Below are 5,699 nucleotides of genomic sequence, written 5' to 3' on the forward strand. Positions count from 1 at the left end.
TTGAGCCCTGTGTTGGGCTCTGGGCTGACAGCTCAGAGCCTGGAGCCTGTTTCAGATTCTGTGTCTCCCTCTCTCTGCCCCTCCCCCTCTCTCAAAAATAAATATTAAAAAAAATTTTTTTTAAAAAGACATCTCTCTCAAGTACATAGTACTGCTTACCCCCCAGAGAAAGGACCTGGTGATCAGGAGATTCTGGATGGCAGGTATTTCACAAGGACCAGGGAGCTAGTGCTGCTGTTAGTTTAGTTTTGAAGCCAGAAAGCACCTTCTGTATTGGGCTAACTTTTTATATAATATAAGTACACAGGAAAAGAATGTACCCTGCATATTGCTAGCTGGGTGACCTTAGTCATCTAAGGTCTGAGCGTCAGTTTCCTTATCTTCAGATACAGTTCCTCGTGAGTCAAGTACAGTACCTGACACATGCTACGTTAAGCTAGGCAATGACAGTGAGAGGGTAAACAACTGAACAGATCACGAAGCTTCCATGGATGATAATGTTCAGAGTTACCAAAGGCCTTCCAGTGAGCGCACTTGAAGGTTGCCCCTACATTAGGCTTTTAAAATCAAAGCATTTTTTTCTTCTAAGAAGGTTTTTCCAGAAAGCTTCTCCACCCCCCGCCCCCAACTTCCACCAACCCCCAATCTCGTTCTCTCTGTAACAGATGCCCCACCTGCCCAGATACTCACACCAAAACCCAATCACCCCCACTCCCTCCCTTCTCTTAGCCCTCCCCTCTCTCGACTACTCACAAATCCGCAGAAGTACCTTCCAAATGTCAATTCTCCCTCCTAAAGTTTACAAGGTTTAGAATCGAGCCACTACTCCCTTGAACAAGGGTGACAGTAATTTTAAAGCCGTTGAAATGTATCATTTTTATGCCGCTTAATTTATCGGAGAAGCTCAGAGTCCCCTGTCCTCACGTTCTCCGGGCAGTTGCCGCCTCATTTCCGTGAGCCCCTCAGGAGAGATGCAAAGGACTGGCCTGATGGGTCATAGACAGTCACTCAACAAACTTTGTGGAAATAGTGTTTTCAAAATGGAGTGTTTGCTGTTTGTGGGTTCGAGCCCCATGTCAGGCTCTGTGCTGACAGCTTGGAGCCTGGAGCCTGCTTCGGATTCTGTGTCTCCCTCTCTCTCTGCCCCTCTCCCACTCATGCTCTCTCTCTCTCTCTCAAAAATAAACATTACAAAAATGAAATGAAATGAAGTGAAATGAAATGAAATAAAATAAAATAAAATAAAATAAAATAAAATAAAATAAAATGGAGAGGAATATGGAGGAAGAATCCTATTCCCAAGTCACTGCTCAGTCTAGAACATTACCTCCTCAGGACACTGTTTAGAAACTATAAAAATGGATATCTCAGAGCCTGTCTGTTTGGATGTCTGTCTGGTCTTCTAAATGGGGGATGGAGACTTGGCACAAGTCTTGGCCGCTTCCATGCTGGTCTCCAGTGCAACGTGTGTGACCCATCAGAGAGAACGATGAACTCATGGCCAAGGGTATGATGAGTGTGGAAATAGGAGTTTTGGATTTGGAGACCCCATTCCCATGGGGAGGGTTTTATTTGAGGTGTGCTGACAAGTGAACCTGTTTGTAAAAGTCCTGTTTCTGAGTATCAAAAAGAGATGTCTAGAGGCGCCTGGGTGGCTCAGTCAGTTAAGCGTTCGACTTCGGCTCGGGTCATGATCTGACAGTTCATGAGTTCGAGCTCCGCGTCAGGCTCTGTGCTGACAGCTCAGAGCCTGGAGCCTGCTTCAGTTTCTGTGTCTTCCTCTCTCTCTGCCTCTTCCCTGCTCGTGTTCTGTCTGTCTGTCTCTCTCTCTCTCTCTCAAAAATAAATAAACATTAAAAAATATTTTAAAAAAAGGAGATATCTATCTTTTGAAATACCCAAGAATTGCTGACCTTGGGGGCTGTCTCCTCTTCTCAGGCTGAATCTGTACTGAAGAGATTTTTATTGATTGGTATGTTTTGCTTACAAACGTTTTAGATGCTTTTTTTGTAAGGCGCATAAATCCAAGCAGCATGAAATTGCTCTCATAGGACTGATACATAAAGTAAAATGTTCACGTCCACTTGCACGGATGTAACCTGTCATTTTTAAGGCTCTGCTGGAATTCTCTTCCAGAAAAAAAAAAACACATTTTTTTTTATGTTTATTTATTTACTTTAGAGAGAGAGAGAGCAACCATGAGCAAGGAAGGGGCAGAGAGAAAGAGAAAAAAGAATCCCAAGCAGGGCCCACACTGTGAATGCAGAGCCTAACTCGGGGCTTGAACCCATGAACTGTGAGGTCATGACCTGAGCTGAAATCAAGAGTCGGACGCTTAACTGACTGAGCCACCCAGGCGCCCCTAAAAAAACATGCTTCTTTGGAACCTGGTTTAGTTCCTGGAAAATAACTGATGTATAACACAGGATTCCTTTGTTCAAGGTCAAAAAAGAGCCTTAGAAGATGTCTCACCCCTTGAAGCCCATCGGCTTCGTTCTGTCCCATTGGCGTGGTGTCTTCTCCGAGGTCTGAACAGTCCTAATTGTCGCTCTTTGGGAAACTTGACTCCCTGGAGGTGAGCAGACACGGTCTCCTCTCTCTGATGTAGGAAAGGGCCACCAGGTTAAAGCACCTGCTGGGCTGGAGGCCAGCTCTGGGAGAACTTGAGAAATGCAGTGGGAGAAGACCTTGAAGGGAGGGTCCAGCTACATGGTCTGGCTATGGGGAAGGGCAGATAAAGTTAGCGTGGGGCCGGGAGGGGCCGGGACCCACCTCAGCGGGGCTCAGAGCCTGAAAAGGGAAGGCAGAAACTTGGGCTGCCTTGGCATCCGGTACAGCCCTAGGGTCTGGAACAACACTCACAATATGTTATGAGACACAAAACTTATCCGGTGGATGAATGAATGGAGCGTTTGCCTATAGCACAAGCACCCTGCTTTCGGAGAAACTCCTAAATATAATACCCCATTCAAAGCGGGGCTGATGTCACTCGAGGCTTACTTCCTCCTGCTCTGAGCAGACTGCTAGCTCAGTTTGTCTGAGGTAGTCAGCATCAAACGGGCTAACGTTGGTTGCTAAGCCTCAGAGGCTTCCCCCTTTTACAAGACCACTTCCTGACCAGGAAGCTTTCAGTGTTTCATAATTGTCCAAATGTTTCCACTTGGAAACGCCTCTAAAGTAAAGGGCGTTACAAGGGTGTGATGTTTCTGGAAACTTCCCACAACCTTCCCACCTCCAGGTGTTCAGCAGCTCCTCTGCCTGTAGTTAACAAATAAACGTGACGGGACATTTATACCTTGAGAGGCTTCAGTGATGGGTCGTCCGTGCCCCATCTTCATGACAGCGACCTCATTCAGATCCTACCATCCCCAGAGTCTGTACAGAACTCGAGACAAGAAGAAGGAAAGATAGTGAAGAAGGCAGAGGAGAGAACGAAACTGAGGAAGGTAAAACCCACAGAGGAGAAAGCTGGCTTCGTTTTCTGGAAAGACTCTCCCACAGGGGTTAGAAGAATCCATTCTTGACCCGATTCATCTGACTGACAGAGGCTAGCCAGATTCATTTAGTTTGATTAGTACAACATGCAACTCTGCCAGCTGTGAACAGGACTTCAAGCCTCAGGATGAAGCCATGTCGTCCAGGGTCCTGGACGCAACCAGCGGAACGAATCCCATCAACCGTCAGGGATTTCTACCTAAGAAAGCAGGCGGCTCTCTCCTGAAGTTTCTGTATTGACTGTTCTTGGCCCGAGGCTATTAATCCGGGCTTGGCAGAATCCCGTAGCAACTGCAGACGCCGTCTTAGCCTGCGAGGAAGAAGGCCAGGGAGATTCCACCATCCAGACCAACCCGGCCAGTGAGCTGAGGCTGCCCTGATCACTAGTTGATCAGCTTGTCCCTGATCAACTAAAATCAGGGACAAATGTCATATCGTCCCATCAGGACTCAAACCCAGATCAAGACCACCATCTCCCAAAGAAAGCGGCTTTCCTGGTTTATCAAGACCCCATGGGGACGGCTCTGGCCCCCACAGATCTATGCTTCTCTGTCCCCCTGGCTGCGGTCCTTGTGGTCTCTGTGAAGGACCAAGACTTTCCCTTGGTCAAGGCCAACGACCAACTCTCAGCTACATCCTGCTCACCTCCCTTTTCCTGTGTTTCCCCTGTTCCTTATTCTTCACTGCCCTCCCAACAAAAGCACCTGCACACTTCATCTGCCCTGGATGCAGTAAGGGCTCTGTCACTGTCTTCTACGGTGTCCAGGGATATCTAGGCTCTGTGGCCCCGGGGAGCACCGCTGGGGCTCTCCTGGCCAGGAGTCTGCCTGACCCCGTCAATGAAGCCAAGTTCAAGCATGCCGGTGCCCCGCAATGTCTGGGTCACCTCCCTCCTCGTCCATCACAGCACCAAGGGGAAGGTCAACGGGGCCATGGAGATCCTTTCTGTCTTGGCCTCCAGCGCAGAGCTACTAGGCTGCCTCTTTGCCCCCGAGGGCTTCCTTATTATTTTCTTCCCAGCTCTGGTAAGAACACCCTGCAAGAGGTCCCAGGGAGGATGATCACCTGTTACACGAACAGAGAATTTCGCATAGAAGTGGTAACCAGGGTGTGTGTTTTCTATTGCTGCTATAGCAAGTTTAGTGGCTAAAAACAACACACATTCATCATCTTTCAGTTCCGAAGGTTAGAAATCTGACACAGAGGTCATTGGGCTGTGCTCCTTTCTGGAAGCTCTATAGGGCTGAACCCATTTCTTTGCCTCTTGTAGCCTCTACAGGTTTTCGGTCCCGCCCCCTATCTCTCAGGCCACTCCCCCTCGTCACATCTCCCTCTAATTTTCTTCTGTTTCCCACTGCCGCTTTTAAGGACCCTTGTGATGAAGATGGGGCCCACCCAGATAACCCAGGATAGTCTTCCCATCGCAAGTCCTTAACGTAATCACGTCTACAGAGTCCCTTGTGCCATGTAAGGCGACTTATTCAAGGCCCTGGGGATTAGGTCATGGATATCTTTAGGGGACAATTATTCTGCCCACCACACCCAGCAACTGAAGCACTGAAAAGGCAAAACAAGAGTTCTCCAACAATTACAGAAAGCCGCCCCTCTCCCTAGGGCTGGAGGAGGAAAGGAAAGAGGCTAAAAATATTCAAACTTGGAAGCCTGGGAGAGGGGCAGGAACCCAGAACTCTGACAAAGGGGTGCATCTCAGCTGGTGGCGGAGTTCGTAAGGGGGCTCGGCAAACTGGTTCTGTAAGTGCTGGGAAACCCCCAGCTGCACACACCGCCCCCTCCCCGGGCAAAGGCAACGGTACCAACCTAGATGCTAAACACCCAGTTCTGCTTCCTGCGTTGCTCTATACAATTGCCTCCCTTTTATCCTCATTGATGATCGACTTCCATGTACGTAGGGATATGAAGCTTCCCTTCTTAATAAATTCCAGTGTTTAAAAAGAAGCATATAGGGAGGCTCCTGGGGGCTCCGTCGGTTGACCGTCCGACCCTTGATTTCGGCTCAGATCATGATCCCAGGGTGATAGGATCGAGCCCTGCATCAGGCTCCAAGCCCAGCTTGGAGCCTGCTTAAGATTCTCTCTCTCTCTCTCTCTCTCTCTCTCTCTCTCTCTTTCTCTCTGCTTCTGCCCCTCTCCCTTGCTCACATTCTCTAAAATAAAAAAATTTTTTTAAAAGTCAGATGCTACTCA

At 48.4% G+C, this 5,699-nt stretch overlaps 1 long non-coding RNA gene across 1 annotated transcript; it reads right to left on the reverse strand.

Annotated features, from left to right (window-relative positions):
* Window positions 1-2,152: 2,152 nt before the first annotated feature.
* Window positions 2,153-3,869, reverse strand: LOC128775494 (uncharacterized). The gene is made up of 2 exons (XR_008420184.1): window positions 3,695-3,869; window positions 2,153-3,385 (listed from the first exon to the last, which is right to left on the reverse strand). It is a non-coding gene; the product is annotated as an uncharacterized LOC128775494 (long non-coding RNA).
* Window positions 3,870-5,699: the final 1,830 nt, after the last annotated feature.

The sequence above is a fragment of the Panthera pardus genome, unplaced genomic scaffold (genome assembly GCF_024362965.1).
Source record: "Panthera pardus isolate Hobbes unplaced genomic scaffold, ASM2436296v1 HiC_scaffold_8, whole genome shotgun sequence".
In the NCBI taxonomy this organism is placed as follows: Eukaryota; Metazoa; Chordata; class Mammalia; order Carnivora; family Felidae; genus Panthera; species Panthera pardus.